Here is a 20655-nt window from a genome sequence, read left to right on the forward strand (position 1 = left end):
GAAACCTGGTTACCTCTGCTCCCATTATTATATGTTGCTATAAACAAAAGTTAGCATAGCACACTTATGGAAATAGTGGGATGAAAGATAAGAGAGTGTATATGTGGGGGGTCAAGCAACCTCTAGGATGCACCCACAATTCAATACTTCTTAGTACCCTCACTAAACATTTTTTCAGTATCAACAATGATATATGCCCCCAGAAGATGCCATCATGTAGTATAAGTGCTATAAGCATCCCAAGACAAGAGAGGCAAAAATGCAAGTGCACTACATGTCCCACTGTTCATGAAGCCCACCCCCCATTGGCATAGAGCACATTTCAACTCATAGTAACCCTATAGGACACAGTACAGCTGCTACATAGGGTTTCTATGGCTATAAGTCTTTACAGAAGCAGATTGTCTGATCCATCTCCTGCAGACCTGCTGGCGGGTAACTATGAGTATAGGTAATAGTCTCCAGAAATTTTATAAGCCGTTTTAGAGGATTAATGAACTCTCAGGAGCAATAAGACTCCAATTTAGCTTTGAGTGGCTAAATCAAATGAGGGCTGTGCAGACAGACTTAAGGACAAAGTCCTAACTTATGAGGAACTAGCTTTGGGTGACTGGTGGAGAGAAGGGGATTGCACAGGCAATTGATTTATGAAGTCAGCTGTGATTAACCGAATAACAGAAAAATGAAGTGGATGAAGAAGGATAGATTCCTTCTAGATTGTGTCCTAATCTCAGGTGGCTAAACAGAGTTTGAGACAGAAAGGAAGAAAGAGAGAGAGGCTGGCTTGTTTGAACTGCAGGGAATTGTACAGATTCCTGAGTTTATGGTTGGTCCTCAATGATTGCACCTTGAAGATATTTTTCTCTACTCTGACTCCAGTATTCAGTACTCCTTCACTTCTGCCTCCACTCCATGTACATAAAATGACTGAAGCTTTTCTTTAGGGCTCATTTGGAGGTGAAACAATCTCCCTGTATGAACTGTATGAACAGGACTTGATCCTCAAGAACTGTTCTGTGGGAAGTTTAGAACACTGTGAGAGCCAGCACCTACTTTCTGGCCTCTTGGTTTTCCAATGTTACTTTTGCTTTGACTATTGTCTTAGCTGACTTTTCCATCACCTGGCAGTTCAGCTCTCTCCAGCTCAGTTCAGTTCTTGGCACATGTTGTTGAGTGCCATAGAGTCCAGTTTCCAACTCACAGCAACCCTGTGCGACAGAGTAGGACTGGGTCACAGAGTTTTCCTGTCTGCAATCTTTAAGAAAGCAGGCCACTAGATATTTCTCCCACAGAGCCAGTGAGTGGGTTTGAATTGCCATCATTTTGGTTACCAGCAAGAGCTAAACTACTGTGCACCAGCATATACATTCTGATATTTGTGGGAGTAGATTCATTAAAACAACAAATTATTGATTTTGTGTTTTTTATAATATCTAGCTTTAGTATGAGGGGAAGAGTTCTAGCATGGTACTGTAGGAAAAGCTCTGGACTGCTAACCTCAAGGTTGCCATTTCAAACTCACCAGCTGCTCCTTGGAAACCCTCTACAAAGCCCCTGTGATCTGAACGCACTTGACAGCACTTAATAACACGAGCAACAGCATTGTGAGAAGCAATAGAATGGCAACCCGAATGAGTCGCTTTGGAAATTTCTTTCACTCGAACCATATGAAATTGCCAATATTTTACTGTTTTAACTATAAAACAATACATTTATATGATTTAACCTAGAATACTAGTAGATATTACCCTTAAAAATAGGATTCTTGGTTGCTGATGCTAATGAACAAGGCAGCAAAATTTTTTTTTTTAATTTATGTAATAGCAATATTATGTCACATAATTATCACTTCTTCTTGTTGTTGTTAGGTGCCATCTAGTCAGTATCAACCCAGAGCAATCTTATGCACAACAGAAGGAAACACTGCCTCATCCTGCACCAACCACACAATCCTTGCTGTTTGAGCCCATGGTTGCTGCTACTGTGTCAATCCATCTCGCTGGGGATCTTCCTCTTTTTCTTAGACCCTCCACTTTATCAAACATGATATCCTTCTCCAGGGACTGGTCCCCCCCTAACAATATAACTGAAGTATGAGAGAAGAAGTCTGATGATTCTAGCTTCCCAGGAGTATTCTGGCTGCACTTCTTCCAACACAGATCTGTTGGTTCTTTTGTCAGTCCATGGTACTTTCAATATTCTCCTGCAACACTATAACTCAGATGCATCCATTCTTCTATGGTCTTCCTTATTTAATGCCCAACTTCACATGCATATGAGGTTATTGAAAATACCATGGCTTGTGTTAGGCCCACCTTAGTCCTCAAACTGACACTTTTTCTCTTCAACACTTTAAAGAGGTCTTGTACAGCAGATTTCCTTAATGCAATACATCATTTAATTTATTGTCTGCTGCTTCCATGATTGTTGAAGTGTTTGCTTCATTGAGCCAAACAAGATGAAGTCTTTGACAACTTCAATCTTTTCTCCATTTATAAGATATTGTTTATCCAATGGTGAGGATTTTTGTCTTCTTTACATTGAGGTGCAACCCATCATGAAGGCTGTGGTCATTGATCTTCATTAGTACTTTACGTCCTCTTCCCTTTCAGCAAGCAAGGTTGTGTAATCTGTGTATTGCAGGTTGTTAATGAGTCTTCCTCCAATCCTGATGCCACATTTTCCTTCATATAATCCAGCTTCTGGGATTATGTACTCATAATACAGATATGCAATATGCAGATGATACAACCTTGCTTGCTGAAAGTGAAGAGGACTTAAAACTGATGAAAATCAAAGAGCACAACCTTTGGTATGGATTACATCTCAATGTAAAGAAAACAAAAATCCTCACCACTGACCAATAAACAACATTCTTATCAATGGAGAAAAGACTGAAATTGTGAAGGACTTCATTCTTCTTGGATCAACTATCAACACTCACAGAAGCAGCAGTCACGAACTCAAATGACATATTGCATTAGGCAAATGTGCTGCACAACACCTTTTTAAAGTGTTGAAGAGCAAAGATGTCAGCTTGAGGACTAAGGTGCGCCTGACCCAAGCCATGGTATTTTCAATAACCTCATATGCATGTGAAAGCTGGACAGTGAATAAGGAAGACCATAGAAGAATTGATGCTTTTGAGTTATGGAGTTAAAGGAGAATATTGATAGTGCCATGGGCTGCCAAAAGAACCAATAGATCTGTTTTTTAAAAAGTGCAGCCAGAGTGTTCCTTGGAGGCCAAGATGGCCAAACTTCATCACTCATACTTCAGACATATTGTCAGGAGTGACCAGTTGCTGGAGAAGGATATCATGTTTGGCAAGGTGGAGGATCAGAGAACAAGAGGAAGACCCCCAATGAGATGGACTGACAAAGTGGCAGCACTGATGGACTTAAGTATGGCAACAGGAGTGAGGTTGGTCCAGAATTGGGCAGTGTTTCGTTCTGCTATGCAGAAGGTCACTATGGGTCGGTACTGACTATGGCACTTAACAACAACAACTCTATTAATGGAGTCATCGTGTGGCACTGTAGGATAAGCCCTAGCCTGCTAACCACAAAATTGGTTGTTCAAACCCAGACACTCTTCAGAAACCCTATACAAGTTCACTAAGAATCAGAAACAACACAACGGCCTTAAATAACAAGAACAAAAAAATGTGTATTAGGAAAGAAACCTTGATGGTGCAATGGGTTAAGTATTGGGTTGCTAAATGCAAGATTGGTGATTCAAACTCACCAACTGCTCCATGACGACAGATGAGGCTGTCTGCTTTCACAAAGACTTACAGTCTTGGGCAACTCTATGGAGCATTTCTAATCTGTAGGGTTAGTATGAGTTGGCATTGACTCAACAGGAGTAGCTGGATGGGTATATTAAGCATTTTAAACTGCTAAGGTATAAATTTCAAAGATAAGAGGAAAAGAAGTATTATTATTAGTACTAAGCTTGAGGGTGATATTTATGTGCCGCGGAGTCCATTCTGACTCATAGAGACCCTGTATAGAGTTACCAAGTCTGTAAATCTTTACAGGAGCAGAAAGTCTCATCTTTCTCCCACAGAACCACTGGTAGTTTCAAACTGACTGTAAGATTAGCAGCCAGACTTGTAACCACTACACTACCAGAGCTCCTTATACTAAGTTTAAAACACCTCAAAAATGTTTTGATTATTGAAGCCTTCTCTTTATTGACCTCTAAGGCCACAGTCTTGGTCCATGCACCCTACCTATGTTCGAACAGATGCTTTATTTTTCTTCTGTATTATCATATTTTATTGTATTTATCACCTTGTATTACATATTCATGAATAACTGTAAGCTGTCTGAGAGTATGTTTCAGGTCTGCCATCCCTAATGCCTATCACTTTGTCAAGTCATAGTAAGTGCTCAATCATTTTAAAGTATTGATAACTTGATAACGCACTGCCACTGAGTTGATTCCAACTCAACGAATTTACTTGGTAACTTAATAGGAAATAGAAATCTAAATTTGTTCTCCTGATTTCCTTATGGGGAATCATCAGTTAGTTCAAAATAATACTTAAGTTGAGAGAATACAATTGAGGTTACAACTAATACCATTAACGCTTCAATATATATCATTGCATCATTTTAGATTCAGTGTAATATTATAAATAAAGATGGAATTTATGTATGATAAAATGCAACATCACATCCTTTCAGTGAACTCTCTGAGACTCTGATAATGTAATTTAAAACCATTTTTAATTCTTATACTGTCATCGTTTTGTGCTAAGCTAACAGTGCTTTCTCTGCAGATGGCAGAAAATGAATACATTTACACAAAGGAGACAATTATTCTTTTTAATGCTTACTTCTATAGCATATTAAGGAGCTCTGGTAGTGTAGTGGTTACGAGTAGGGCTGCTAACCTCAAGGTCAGCAGTTCAAACTACCAACCATTCTGTATGAGAAAGATTAAGGTTTCTGCTCCCATAAAGATTTTTAGCCTCAGAAACCTTATGCAGGGTCACCACCATAGCGTATTATTGTTTAACATAATTAGGACATACATTAGCATTGCCATGTAAACTGTCATTATTGTTATTGCCATTGACTCGGTTCCTATCATAGTGACCCTATGCACAACAGAATGAAGCACTGACCAGTTCTGTGCCAGCATCACAATTGTTGTTACGTTTGCATCCATTGCTGCTCTCACTGTGTAAACACTTCTTGTTGGGGTGCTTCCTCTTTTTTGGTGACCCTCCACTTTATTAAGCATGATGTGCTTTTCCAGAGACTTGTCCCTCCTGATATACCATGTCGAGAGTATGAGAAACGAAATCTTAACGTCTAGGCTTCTTAGGAATATTCTGGCTGTACTTCACCCAACACAGATTTGTTTGTTCTCTGGCAGTCCATGGTATTTCAATATTCTTCCCCAACACAATAACTCAAACTTAGTCCTTAAATGAACATCATTGCTTTTGCACACTTAAAGAAGTCTTGTGCAGTGGATTTGCTTAATGCAAGACATCATGTAATTTCTTATCTATTGATATCATGAGTGTTGATAGTGGATCCAAGCAAAATGAAGTCTCTGATAACTCCAGTCTTTTCTCCATTATCATGATGTTATTTATTGGTCCAGTTGTGAGGATTTTTATTTTCTTTACATTGAGGTGCAATTCATACTGAAAGCTGTGATCTTACATCTTCTTAAGTGAGTATTTTAAGTCCTCTTCACTTCCAGCAAACAAGGTTGTATTATCTGCATATCACAAATTGCTAATGAGTCTTCCTCCAGTCATGATGCCACATTCTTCTTCATATAATCCATATTCTCAAATTATTTGCTCAGCATTCAGACAGAATAAACATGATGAAAAGATACAGTCCTGCCATACACATTTTCTGGTTCTAAACGATTAAGTATCCCCTTGTTCTGTTCTAACAACTAAGTCTTGGTCTGTGTACGGGTTCCTCATGGGCACGACAGAAAGTTCTGAAATACCCATTCATAGAATATTATCCAAGTTTGTCATGATCTACACAGTCAAAAGCCATTGAATAGTCAATACAGGACAAATAAACATTTGTCTGGTATTCTCAGCTTTCAGACAAGTTCCAGCTGACCTCAGCAATGAGATTCCTAGTTCCATGTTCTCTTCTGAATCTAGCCTAAATTTCTGGTTGTTCTCTGTCAATGTACTGTTGCAACTGCTTTTAAATTATTATCAGCAAAATTTTATTGCATATGATATTAATGATATTGTTCAGTGAATTCCACAATCTATCGTGTTAACTCTTTTGGAAATGGGAATAAACGTGGATCTCTTCCAATCATCTGGCCAGAGAATTGTCTTCCAAATTTCTTGGCATAGATGAGTGAGCACTTCCAGTCTATATCTGTTTGTTGAAATGTTTCTATTTGTATTTAATCAACTACTGGAGCCCTGTTTTTTTTTTTTTTTTTTTGCCAATATCTTCAGTGCAGCTTGGACTTCTTCCTTCAGTACTGGAGGTACTTGATCATATGCTACCTTTTGAAATATTTGAACATTGACCATTTCAGTGGTACAGTGATCCTGTGTTCCTTCCATCTTATTTTGAAGTTTTCAATATTTTGCCAATGTTACTGTTGTTGTTGTTGTTAAGCACCATCGAGTCAGTTCCAATTCACAGCAACCTTGTATTGGGTTTCTGAGGAGCAGTTAGTGAACTTGAACTGCTGACCTTGCAGTTCAAACCAACCTTACTGTCCAGCGCATTAGCCCACAGTGCCACCTTCCATATTACAAAACGAGGCTTTAATTTTCTCTTCAGTTCTTTCTACTTTAGAAATGCTGACTGTGCTCATCCCTTTTAGTTTTCTAACTCCACATATGTGCACATTTCATTTTAATATTTGATTTTGTCCTCTCAAGCTGCCATGTGAAAATTTCTATTCAGCTATTTAACTTCCTCATTTTTTTTTTATTTGTTCCATAGTTCCAGAGTTTCTTCTGACATCCATTTTTGTCTTTTCATTCTTTCCTGTCTTTTTAAATGACTTTTTTCTTTCTTCCTGTATGCTGTTCATGAAGTCAAACCACAAAGTTTCTGGACTTTGGTCATTAGTGTCTAATGAATCAAATCTAAATTCAGGTGGGATATGTTCAAGGTTATAGTTTCGCTCTCATGGACTTATTTTAATTTTCTTCAGCTTCAACTTAAACTTGCAAATAAACAATTGATGATCTCTTCCATAGTCGGCACCTGATCTTGTTTTCACTGATGATATTGAGTTTTTCCACTATCTATTAGCCACAAATGTAGTTAATTTGATTCTTGTGTATTTCATTGGGTGAAGCTTATGTGTATAGTTGCCTTTCAGGTTGTTTAAAAAAGGTATTTTCAATAATAAGTCATTGTTGTTGTTGTTGTTAAGTGCCATCGAGTCGGGTCCGACCCATAGCGACCCTGTACAGGGTTTCCGAGGGTGTAAATCTTTACGGGAGTAGAAAGCCTCATCTTTCTCCCGCGGAGCGGCTGGTAGTTTCGAACCGCTGACCCTAAGGTTCGCAGCCCGATTCGTAACCACTACGCTACCAGAGCTCCTTAAGTCATTAGTCTTGCAAAATTTATTATATGATTTCCATCATAATTTCTTTCACCAAGGCCATAGTTTCAACTACTGGTCATTCCTCTTTGTTTCCAACCTTCCCATTCTAATCACCAGTAATTACCAATACATCTTAATTGCATGTTTGATCAATTTCAGATTGAAGAATTATGTTTGTTGTTTGATTCCAATGCATAGTGACCCTGTTTAGGGTTTCTGAAGAGTCGTGGTGGATTTGAACCAATGACCTTGCAGCTCCAATTGACCTTGTGGTCCAATGCTTATAGAATTATTTAATTTCATCATGACTGGATTTAGTGGTTTGTAGAAATGTGAATAATAATGGTATTAACTGGTCTTCCTTGCTGTTGTTAAGTGCCCTCGAGTCAGTTCCAACACATTGTGAACCTGTATAGGGTTTCCAAGGATCAACTGGTGAGTTTGAACCACAAACCTTGCAATTCAAACTGACATTGTGGTCCAGTGCTTATTCTACAGCATCACACCAGGACTCCAGTCTTCCTTGTAGATGTATGGATATTATCCTATCACAGCCAGCATAGTACTTCAAGATAGATCTTGAAATTTTCTTTTTAATAGAAAGTGTGATGCTATTCCTCTTCTATTTGTCATTCCCTGAATAGTAAACAAAATGATTGTGATTCAGAATGGCCAATACCAGTCCATTTCAGCTCACTCTTGTTGTTTTTAGGTGCCCTCCAGTCAGTTTCACCTCATAGCAACCTTACTCGCAACAGAATGAAACACTGTCCGGTTGTGCAGCATCCTCATAATTTTTGTTAAGCTTGAGCCATTGCTGCTGCCACTGTGCCAATCCATCTTATTGGGGGTCTTCTTCTTTTTCACTGACCCTTCACTTTACTGACATGATGTCCTTCTCCAGGGACTGGTCCTTCCTGATAATACGTCTGAAGTGTGAGAGACGAATTCTTGACATCCTGGCTTCTAAGAAACACTCTGGTTATACTTCTTCCAATATAGATTTGTTTGTTCTTCTAGCAGTCTATGGTACTTTTAATATTGTTCTCCAACACCATAACTCAAATGCATTAATTATTCTATGGTCTTCCTTATTTATTATCCAAATTCCACATGAGTATGAAGCAATTGGAAATACCTGACTAACTGATTGGAAGATATCCATATTTGTGTCCATTCCAAAGAGTGGTGGCCCAACAGAATGCGGAAACCATTAGACACTTTCAGGCATATCACATGCAAATAAAATTTTGCTAAAGATAATTCAAAAATAGCTACAATTGTACATTGATAGGGAACTGCCAGAGGTTCAAGCTGGATTCAGCTTACGATGTTCTTTATGTGTTTCATCTCATTTTGAAAACATCCAATTTTCCCAGATTCATGCTTTGTGCATTCCATTTTCCAGTTATTAATGGATATTCCAGCTGATTCTCTTCATTTTGAGTTGTACCCCATCATCAAATGAAGGTCGCAAAAATTTGCTCCAGTTTTGTCACTATGGTCAATTGTACTGTGAGGAGGCAGTTCTTACCGTGCCATATTTTGAGTGACTTTGAACCTAAAGAGCTCATCTTTTGCCACTATACCTGATAGCATTCTATTACTATTCTTAAGGTTTTTCACTGGCTAAACATCTAGAAGCAGACTGCTTCTCCTTCTTCATAGTCTGTCTTAGCCTGAAACTCCATTGACATTTGTCCTTGCTGGTATTTAAAATACTTATGGCAAAGCTTCCATCAGCACAGCAGCACACAAATTACCACAGTAAGAGAAACTGACAGATGAATGGTGGTCCTGTGTACTAGATATCTTAAACCAATCTAGGAACAAGAGTGAGTTAAAGAATTCAGATGATAATTTCCTTTATGAAATTATAGCATCCTGGAGTGCTTCTTGTTGTTAAGTGCCGTGGAGTCGGTTCTGACTCATAGCGACCCTGCACAGGGTTTCCGAGGCTGTAAATCTTTACGGGAGCAGAATGCCTCATCTTTCTCCCACGGAACCGCTGGTATTTTCGAACTGCTGACCTTGTGGTTCACAGCCCGATTCGTAACCACTGCGCTACCAGAGCTCCTTCCTGGAGTGCTTATTAGAGTCAAATTCTATCATGCTGGTGTGCTGTTCCTTCTTGCTCACTTTGGCAAAGCTGGTCTGGATTGCGTTTTCTTTACTAAAGGCTGTAACAATGTTTCTTTTCTCTGAATATGAAAAAGTGACTATTTAAATGACAACTTCAAAGGAGTAAAACCATTTCCTCAAAAAATATTGCTACTAAAATATTATTTCTAGTTTTTATTGGGTTCATGGTGAGCCCTGCTGAGATTTGAAGAGAGTTATCAATCCAGTGTTGTCATCTGTAGAGTGAGAAAATGGAACCATATGCTTTATAAGCTGTTAGTTCAGAATTTTCTTGATTTTGTGCTTGCAAATATCTGCATAATGGACATCATAGATAAAAATGTCTGAATTCTTGACTGAATCTTTAATTTGCCAATGTTTGTCTTTATGCAATCAGCTAGAATGTATTAGGAAATAAAACAAATCTAAAGGTTTAGAATCAAGAGTTTTCAAATAGATAATGTATGATTACTTTCTGGAATAAGTCACATTTTACTAAAGAAATATGAACCCCAGTTTTGGAATCAAGAGTTCTCCCAGGCACTAGCTATGTAAACTTAGTCAAGTCCCTTGATCTCTTTTAGTCGCAGTTTCCTCATCTGGTTAATAATTACTCTCTTTTTACTTTACAAATTCAAATGAAATAAAGTAAGTTATATGCAAATATTAATATAATTCTAAGGCAACATCATTAATGAACTCCACAAGATTCAGGACTGGAAGATTAAACATCAGTAACATTCTTCATGGTGGTTTAAAATACATTGTTAATATAAATATTTCTATGATTACTGTGTGATTTCAGCTTTGTGCCTATATATGGTGACAATGTTGTTGTTAACTGCTGTCAAGTCAGTCTGACTCATAGTGATCCTGTATAGGGTTTCCAAGGAGAGGTTAATGGGTTCAAACTGCTGACCTTGTGGTTAGCAATCCAGTGCTTATCCTACAGCACCACACTAGGACTCCATGTATGGTGATATAGTGGGGTAAACATTTGACTATCTGTTTCTTAAAGATTTATAGCCTTGGAAGACTCTGTGGCGAAGTCCTACTCTGTCCATTGAATTGGCACCTACTCATCACAATGGGCTTGGCTTTTTGTTGATTATGGTGTTACACAACACCACGTATTTGTGCCCATTCCAAAGAGAGGTAACCCAACGGAATGTGGAAATCGTAGGACAATATCATTATTATCACATGCAAGTAAAATTTTGCTAATGATAATTTTAAAATGGCTGCAACAGTACATCAACTTCCAGAGGTTCAAACTGGATTTAGACAAGGACATGGAATGAGGAACACCATTTTTGAAGTAGGATGGAACTTGGCTGAAAGCAAAGAATACCAGAAATACGTTTACCTGTGCTTTATTGACAAAGCGTTAGTCAATCTACATGCTGAGCAAATAATCTGAGAAACTGGATTATATGAAGAAGAAAATCGTATCAGAATTTGAGGAAGGCTCGTTAACAATCTGCGATATACAGATGATACAACCTTGCTTGCTGAAAGTGAAAAGGACTTAAAATACTTACTGATGAAGATCAAAGACCATAGCCTTCTGTATGGGTTGCACCTCAATGTAAAGAAAATAAAAATCCTCACCACTGGACCAATAATTAACATCATGATGAATGGAGAAAAGATTGAGGTTGTCAAAGAATTAATTTTGCTTGAATCCATTATCAACCCTCATGGAAGCATAAGTCAGGAAATCAAATGATGTATTTCATTAAGAAATCTCCTGCATAAGACCTCTTTAAAGTGTTAAAGAGCAAAGATGTCAGTTTCTGGACTAAAATGCACCTGACCCAGGCTATTTTCAATAGCCTAATAAGCATGTGAAAGTTGGACAATGAATAAGGTAGACTGTAAAAGAATTGATGCATCTGAGTTATGATGTTTGAGAAGAATATTAAAGGTACCAGGGACTGCCAAAAGAACAAACAAATCTGTGTTGGAGGAAGTACAACCAGAAAGCTATTTAGAAGCCAAGATGGCCAGACATCATTTCTAATACTTCAGATATATTATCAGGCAGCACTGCTGTGTTTCAATTTACCCAGATGACCATTCAAGACTCTCAGGATCAGCAAGGAAGCCTTTATTAGCTGCCCAGGTACTATAGCCTCCCTAAAAGTGGGAAAGACTGCAGTCCCGACCCAGTTTTTCAAAGAGTATTTATACAAAGGCAGTCTGACATTATTTTGTATAAACCAAGGGTATGATGTATTCATGAACTGTTAGGGTGGGGGCTAGGAGTATATCTGCTGGGACAGTTACTTCTCAAGATTAACTTTGGCCGGCTGTTCTCAACGTTAGACTTGGCTGGCTGGCCACAGCGTCCTGTTAGTATGGCCGGCCCACTCAGATGTGAGGAATTTGCATAAGCAGTGTTACAGAAGCCTAGTTTAGCTAGAGTTAAGAGGGAAGAGGGTTTCTGCATCCAGGGGAGTTGTTGATGCTAAAAATTTTCACTTCATCCTGAGCCCATTTTAATAAATTGGTTACTGTATGGCAATTAGGCTTTACAGGACCAGTCCCTGGAGAAGGACATTATATTTGGTAAATGGAGGGACAGGGAAAAAGAAGAAGACCCCCCAATGAGATGGATTGGCACAGTAGCAGCAACAGTAGGCTCAAGTGTAGTAGCATTTGTAAGGATGGTGCAGGACTGAGCGGTAGTTAATAGTTCATTTTGATCGCTATGAGTCGGAACCACCTAGTTGGCACTTCACAACAAATGAGACCATACATAATACTCTAGGAGATAATTCTGAGAAGATACTCAACCCCATTTCATCATAAAGAATCATTAAAAGAAGACATTGACTCCAAATAAATAGCATGGATTTTTTTATCTGTGTTAGTTTTGATAATTACTGTTGCTGTTAAGAGCCTTCAAATGGATTCTGACTCATGGCAACCCTGCATATGGTTTCTGAGGAACTGCTGGTGGGTGGACTAGGGATGAAAATATTACTTTTAGATTAAAATGTCTCCTAATAAAGTGCATTAAGATGTCAAGATAACATTTTATTATAAATAACATTCAAACATATATACAAATATACAGATTCCTGCACCTTATCATCTTTTTCCAAGTGTATGAACTTCTTATAATCTATCCCAAGAAATTCTAGTTTAAAATTTTTACTTCCTTGAAATAATAAAAAGGGGAAATCAACAGCTGTTCAATTCTCCTCAGTTAGTTTCCCCAAACTATTCCTTCGATGTGACACTTAAATTCTTATTACAATATCCCCCCACCAAACATTGTATTTCCTTCAGTGAGTAATATGCATAGCAGATTCCAATGCACGTAGAAAAAGGAAGAAATGAGAGCATCTTACTGATATAAAAGATGGATATTTTGGTAGTAGTATCTCATAGAGCTCCTCATCAGCAGTGAACATCTGTGTTTTTTTCATTATGTTTTTTTTTTTTTTCAATTTCAAATGGCCATATGACTTCTTTGCAGAATATTGGAAATGAAAGTGTTTAAGAGAACTTCTGCAATATTCCCTACAAAAGTAATAATCAAAAAATAATTTAAAATATGATATTTGGAGAACAAAGAATACATATTAGGGACCAATAAAGATTTAAACGTTCACCAATGTATATGACATATGTGATTTCTTACAATCAACTTTTGGATGGTTAAGGATCCCTGGTGGAACAGTTGGTTAAGCATTGTTTTGCCAACTGAAATGTCAGTGGTTTGAACCCACCAGCCTCTTTGTGCTTCCACAAAATCTTGGAAACTGTATGGAGCAGTTCTATCCGATGTGATCGGGTTGTTATGAGTGAGAAGTAACTCAAAGGCAGTGAGTTATTTGGATGCTTTAATGAGAACGTAATGATTTCTGAAACAATTTTAACTTTGAAGGGAGATAAATATATCTAAACTTACTTCATTTACAAGATGTAATACTAATACAAGAGAAAATTTTGCATGTTTGCTAAATGGATAACCAAAAGTTATTTCTTTTCCCTGAAACATATATAGGCTTAATTTAAAGTACGCAGTTGATAACTATGTCTTTTAGCTATCTGGAACAGTTTACTTAAGACAATTATATACTTTCACTGTCAATTCAGTTTAAAGGGATTTGTTGAAATACTTCAGTACAGAATATATTGACAATTCAACAGAAGATTGTTGCTGTTGAGTGCTGTGGAGTAAATTCTGACTCACAGTGACCTTATAGGGCAGAATAGAAGTGCTCCGTGGGGTTTCCAAGGTTGTAATCCTCTGATAGTGTAGTGATTAAGAATCAGGCTGCGAACCACAAGGTCAGCAGTTCGAAACTACCAGCTGTTCCATGGGAGAAAGATGAGGTGTTCTGTTCCTGTAAAGATTTACAGCCTCGGAAACCCTGTACAGGGTTGCTATGAGTCGGAACCGACTCCATGGCACTTAATAACAACAACAACAATATTTACAGAAGAGACTGCACATCTTTTTCCCATGGAGTAGCTCCTGAGTTTAAACTGCTAACATTTTGGTTAACAGCTGAGCACTTTAGTCATTGCACCATCAGCAAATAAAGGTCCAGAAAGCTGTACTCCATTTGCATCATTATGATGAACCGTACTTTGAGGACACAGCTCTTCCCCTTTCGTATTTTGAGTGGCTTCCAAACTGAGAGGCTCATCTTCCAGCACTATATCTGACAATTTCCTGGTGCTATTCATGTTTCAATATTCAATATTCTGGAGCTATCTAACAGTGGTCCACTGTTGTTCATAAGGTTTTCAGTGGCTAAGCATTCAGAAACAGTCTGCCTCTTCTTCGTCCTAGTCTGTGTTGGTCTGTAAGCTTAGTTAAAACCTGTTCACCCTGAGTGATCCTGTTGGTAGGTAAAATATTGGTGGCATAGCTTCCAGCATAATAACAACAGGTAAGCCACCACAGTAAAGCAAACTGACTGATTAACGGTGGCTGTTAAGTAGCACTCTTAATTTCTTATGTTGTAATATATCTGAATTAGACAATATTTACCGAGCACCTTCCATGCATTCCCACCTACAATGTGTTATACTACTTTTCTGTTTTTGGAATGTTCTGTATTTCTGACTGTTGAAATTCAATTCCATCTTCCAAGGCCATCTCAAGTAGCGCTTTCATATGAAACCTGCCAGATTTCTGTTCTTCATCAATCATAACCTGATATAATCATTACTCAGATCACTTTGAACCATTCTAAGGTGTGGCGCTGTAGGTTAATGTACCAGACTGCAAAGCCATTTGAACTATAAGGTCGGTGGTTCAAGCTCACCAGTTGCTCCTTGGAAACCTGACGGCACTTAATAACAACAACAACAAGGCACTTATAAGCAGCCCTGGTGGAACAGTCATTAAGCCTTTAGCTGATAACCAAGTGGTCCCAGCTTCACAGATGTAAAAAAGATAGTGAACTGTTTTCATATAGATTATAACCTAGGCAACCCTATGGAGTCCTGTGTGGCACTGTGGAATAAGCACTGGACCACATGCTTGGTTTGAATCACAAGGTTGATAGTTCAAACTCACCAGCCACTCCTTGGAAAATGCTATACAGGATTGCTGTTAGTCAGAACTGACTTGATGGCACTTAACAACAATACTGTGTTGTAATGAGTTGAAATTGACTCAACTGCACATAGCGGTACTTATAATTTTATGTTCATGGTTAACTGTGTATTTTTCTTAGAGTCACTCCCCACTACGTTCATAATAATTTTACTCTTATTCAAAATGTTGAACTTTTTTGAGTATTTTTTAAGTATACACCCTGTGTCCTGTTCTGGTGCTATATAAAGCCCCAGATATATAGAAAGATGACTAGGCCATGATCCCATCTTAATGAAATTTACCTTGCAGGCAAGACTGTTTCTTTCTTTTATCTTCATATCTTATTCAACATTGTGCATATTATAGTCAAACAACAAATGTTTATAGAACTAAATTACTACATTACAACTTTTGCATCACTGTTGTCGATAAGTGCCATAGATTTGATTCTGACTGATAGCTACCCTTTGTCAGGTTTCTGAAAAATGACTGGTGTATCATTAGCATCAAAAAAGCAGAAATGTTAATTTTGTATGCTATATAAAATTACTGATGTGAAGTCGATATGTATGTAAAAACTAGACAGTGAATAAGGAAGACCTAAGATGAACTGGACTGTGGCACTGTGGGCTAATGCGTCAGACTGCAAAGTTGTTTGAACTGCAAGGTCAGTGGTTCAAGCTCACCAGCTTCTCCTTGGAAACCCTATACAGGGTCGCTATGGGTCAGAATTGACTCAATAGCACTTAACAACAACAACAACAACAAGATGAACTGATGGCTTTGAATTATGGTATTGGTGAAGAATATTAAACAGAGTATGAACTACCATACTAATACCTGATGTCAAGTCAAATTTTCTTTCTAAAAAGTGGTTATGGTAAAAGGAATTATTTGTTTCCTTTGAGTTTGAGGATGCCACCTACTATGGGGAAAAGCTGAATGTCGCCCAGACTAGTAAAAGACAAACAAACAGAAAACAAACATGGACAATTCCCCTACTTTGTTGTTGTTGTTAACTGCCATCAAGTCAGTTTCAACTCACAGCGACCCTGTATAGGGTTTCCAAAGAGTAGTTTTTGGGTTTGAACTACTAATCTTGTGGTTTGCAGTCCAGTGGTGACCCTACAGTGCCACAACAGGAGTCTGAGGCCAGATAAAACTTAATTAACATCACTGCAGATTCCTAAAACACATTACATTTTATAAAGCTCTTTTTTGCTGTTGTTGTCAAGTGACAACAACATATATAGCAGCCCTGTATAGGGTTTCCAGGGAGTGACTGGTAAGATTGTGGTTCAAACCAACCTTTTGGTCCAGTGCTTTATTCCACAGTGCTACACCAGGGCACATTATATGCTGGTGTATAAAGCAAAAGGGAAGAAAGTAAATTCAAGCCTAATCATAGAACCCCCGTAATTAAATTTAATTTCAAATAATTTACAAATACAAGTATTGCATAAAGTTATTTTCCATGTATTAGCATATCAAACCGAAGTTGTAATAAAAGCAAAATATCTGCCAAAGTTAATTTAGAGGATAATTGCAATTGTTCATGATTGTTCCCTCTCTCCATAATTTGAATATGATTATAGAAGTAGAATTTATTCCAAATTTTTCAGTTAAAACTGATTTTTACTTCTTTTAATTCTTTTGGAAATTGTGTTATCTAGCTTGTGCCAGAGAAATTATAAACATACATAACGACTCTATGAGAAACAGAAGAAAATTACTCAGTTCTTTCTTCGACATCTTCACAATTGCTGCTATAGTTGAGTTCATTGTAACAGCCACTGTATCATTCCATCTCATTGAGGGTCTTCCTCTATTTCACTGACTCTCTATTTTACCAAACATGAGGTCTTTTATCAGTGACTGATTGCCCCTCATAATGTACCCAAAATAAATGAAACAAAGACTCAGCATCCTTGCTGCTAGCTGCATTCTGGCTGTGCTTCTTCCAAGACAGATTTGTTTCTTCTGACAGTACATTACACTTGCAATATTCTTTGCCTACACCATAACTCAAAGGCATCATTTCTTCTTCTATCTTCTTTAGTCATTGTTTAACTCTTGCATACATATGAGGCAATTTATAGTACCATGTCCAGTCAGGTGAACCTTAGTCCTTAAAATGATATGTTTGCTTTTAATACTTTAAAGAAGTTGTTTGCAGCAGATTTGCCTAATGCATCATTTGAATTCTTGACTACTGCTTCTATGGGCATTGATATGTTGTTGTTGTTGTTGTTAAGTGCCATTGAGTCTGTTCCGACCCATAGCGACCCTGTATAGGGTTTCCAAGGGTGTAAATCTTTACGGGAGTAGAAAGCCTCATCTTTCTCCCGCGGAGCAGCTGGTAGTTTCAAACCGCTGACCTTAAGGGTCGCAGCCCGATTCGTAACCACTACGCTACGTATTCAAGTAAAATGAAATCTTTGATAACTTTAAACTTTTCTCCATTTACACTGATGTGCTTTTTGTTCAGTTGTGAGGATTTTTGTTCTCTTTATATTAAGGTATAATCCATACTATGGGCTGTAGTCTTTGATCTTCATCAGTAAATGCTTCAAGTCGCCTTCACTTTCAGCAAGTAAAGTTGTGTCATCTACATATCATAGGTCATTAATAAGTATTTCTCCAATTTTTATGTCCTGCCCAGCTTCTAGGATTATTTACTTAGCATACAGATTGAGTAAGTATGGTGAAAGGATACAAGCCTGATGCAGACCTTTCCTGATTTTAAAACATTCAGTATCCCCTATACATAGACAGTTTGAATGACTGTCTCTTAGTCTATGTATAGTTTCATATGAGCACAATTAAGCATTCTGGAATTCCCATTCTTTGAAATGTTGTCAATAATTTATTAGGATTCACATAGTCAAATATCTTTGCCTAGTCCATAAAACACAGCTAAGCATCTTTCTGGCATTTTTACTTTCAGCCAAGACCCATCTAACATCAGCAAAGATATCTCTCATTCCACATCCTCTTCTGAAACTGTCTTAATCATGACATCAATCAGTAAGATATCAATTTCTTATGATATACTGCTGCAATTGTTTTGACTTAACTTCAGCATAATTTTATTTGCATGTGATATTAATAATTGAACTGCTTTCCAGTCATTGTAACTCCCACCAAATGATTGGGTTAAGCTTAAGTTATGTGCTATTGAGTTGGTTTTGATCCTGTATAGGGTTTCTGAGGCTTTTAAAAAATCTTTGTGGGAACAGAAACCTCATCCTTCTTCCACTGAGCTGCTAGTTGACTTGAACCACTGACCTGTGGTTCGCAGTCCAGTACTTAGGTAATGGAGCCACTGTGCTCATAACTGAATTGTTGTTGTTATTAAGTGCAACCCATAGCGACCCTTTACAGGGTTTCTGAAAAATTACTGGTGAGCTTGAACTGCCAACTTTGTGGTCCAAATTGACTTTGCAATCGAGCTCATTAACCCACAGTGCAGCACCAGAACTCCAAAAAACTGGGTAGGAGTATGCAAATGTGAGGTGCTTGTGCCCCTCTAAGGGGAATGGATAGCTTGCTAATAATGTAAATAAGGTATATGGCACCCTTTTATGGGTGGAACCATGCAAATAAGGTATATGGAACTGCAACATGGGATTGGTCAGTTTTGTCATCTTTCTAGATTTAAAATTAGGTATCTCACAGATGACTAATCAGGAGTAGAATTAGGAGTAGATCTCGTCTGGACTCAGAATCCCTGTGCTGAAAACTGCCTTGATGCAGGAGAAAGATGTGACACTGGAGACAGAAAAAGATGACAAGAAGCAGTGACAGAAAAATGGTGACAACAGAGGCAGAAGACCGAAGAGAGCAGCATGAGACAAAGTATCGGGATTTCTGGTGCAGAGAATGAGAGAGCAGAATGCCTTCAGGCATAAGGATTGCTAGAAGAACGGGCACTTAGTAGCAGAGCTAAATGAACTTTGTGACACTTGCTTCAGCAGGTCAGAGGTCAAGAGGCTGTGGGGCCCAGAAGCTGAAGACCCTAGAGAGGCATACCTGCAGGCATTGCTGAGTAGAGGTGTTTCCATTGAGGAACTGTATCTGAGTCATTTCTGATTCTGAATTGTAGCCTGTTACGTTGCTGATAAACTCCATAATTGTTAATATTGTCTGTGAGTTCTGTGGGACCATTGCCATGAATGATCAGTTGGTGTCAGAACTGGTAAAAACATTAAAGGATGGAGGCATGTCTGAGCTTTGCCTCATAGGAATCAGTCTTGGGCTGATCTTGATCCTCCTCCTCTCTTGTGAAGTTTGTTGTTGTTGTCAAGTGCCACCGAGTCAGAACTGACTCATGCACAGCAGAACGAAACAATGTCTGATCCTGGGCCAACCTCACTACTGTTACCACACTTGAGTTCATCGATGCTGCCACCTGGTCCAATCCATCTCGTTGGGGATCTTCCTCTTTTTCTCTGACCCTCCACCTTACCAAACATGATATCCTTCTCCAGTGACTGTTCCCTCCTGACAGTTTGTCCAAAGTATGAGAGATGAAGTTTGGCCATCTTGGCCTCTAAGGAGCACTCTGGCTGCATTTCTTCCAAAACAAATCTATTGGATCTTTTGGCAGCCCATCACACTTTTAATATTCTCCTCCAACACCATAATTCAAAGGCATCAATTCTTCTACGATCTTCCTTATTCACTGTCCAGCTTTCACATCCACATGAGGTTACTGAAAATACCATGGCTTTGGTCAGGTGCACCTTAGTCCTCAAGCTAACATCTTTGCTCTTCAGTACTTTAAAAAGGTCTTGTGCAGCAGATTTGCCCAATGCAATACATCGTCTGATCTCTTGACTGCTGCTTCCGTGAGTGTTGATAGTTGATCCAAGAAGAACGAAGTCCCTGACAACTTCAATCTTTTCTCCATTGATAAGGATGTTGCTTATTGGTCCAGTAGTGAAGTTAGAGAAGGTCAAACACCTCCACCACATTATTTTATAATTAATATTATTGAATAATTTTTGCATTCTACTCAACAGCTTTCTTTGGAATGGATACAGATATGGATGATATCTTCTAGTTGGTGGGCTAGGTAGTTGCATTCTAAAGTTCTTGGCATAGACAATTGAGTGACTCATCATTGCATCCATTTTTTGAAAGATCCCAATTGGTATTCCATCAATTTCTGGAAGCCTGGGTTAATGTGCTAGACTGCAAAGTTAGTTTGAACCACAAAGACTGTGGTCCAAGCTCAACAGCTGCTCCTTGGAAACTCTATACAGGGTTGCTATGAGTCAGAACTGACTCAACAGCACTTGTTGTTGTTGTTGTTGTCAGGTGCCATCAAGTTGGAACCGACTCATAGCGACCCCATGCACAGCAGAATGAAATAATGTCTGATCCTG

General features: G+C 38.3%; 1 pseudogene; it reads right to left on the reverse strand.

Moving 5' to 3' along the window:
- Window positions 1–19396, reverse strand: part of LOC102839807 — a 108392-nt pseudogene extending 88996 nt beyond the window's left edge.
- Window positions 19397–20655: the final 1259 nt, after the last annotated feature.

This window comes from Chrysochloris asiatica, unplaced genomic scaffold, assembly GCF_000296735.1.
Source record: "Chrysochloris asiatica unplaced genomic scaffold, ChrAsi1.0 scaffold00327, whole genome shotgun sequence".
Lineage (NCBI taxonomy): Eukaryota > Metazoa > Chordata > Mammalia > Afrosoricida > Chrysochloridae > Chrysochloris > Chrysochloris asiatica.